Here is a 643-nt window from a genome sequence, read left to right as displayed (position 1 = left end):
CATCTATCAGAAAGGAATTTTACAAGTGGAAGTTTATCATGTGCATTGCCAATATATATATACAAAACATTTACAGCACTGCTAACTAAAACTTGTTTTCCTGTGATGAAAATTGTTAACACCAATTTAGCTTTTTTGTACTCATTGCATCACAGGGCCTTCAGGCTCAGTTAGTTTTGTTTATGAAAACAAACAAACAAACAAACAAACAAACAAATGAATAAATAGATTAATAAATGAATATTGACAAACATCAACAATAGAGTAATCACAAATCAGTATCAACAATAATGAATGTTTTACAGTATCAATTAGTGAGTGTATGTCTTCCTATATGCAGAATAGTCACAATTCCAAGTATTTTGCATATAGGATAATACATATACTAATTCTTGATACTGTCAAACATTCATTATTGTTGATACTGATTTGTGATTACTCTATTGTTGATGTTTGTCAGTATTTATTTATTTATTTATTTATTTATTTATTTATTTATTTATTTATTTATTTATTTATTTATTTATTTATGGGTTTGTTTGTTTGCTTTCGTAAACAAAACTAACTGAGCCAGAGTTCCCTGGAGCTGTGATTGCATCATATAAATTGGTAAATACAAATTCTTTAATTTCAGAAAAACACC

This window comes from Glandiceps talaboti, chromosome 8 (genome assembly GCF_964340395.1).
Source record: "Glandiceps talaboti chromosome 8, keGlaTala1.1, whole genome shotgun sequence".
NCBI lineage: Eukaryota > Metazoa > Hemichordata > Enteropneusta > Spengelidae > Glandiceps > Glandiceps talaboti.
The sequence above is the reverse complement of the archived record's forward strand: the minus strand, read 5'-3'. Positions refer to the sequence as shown.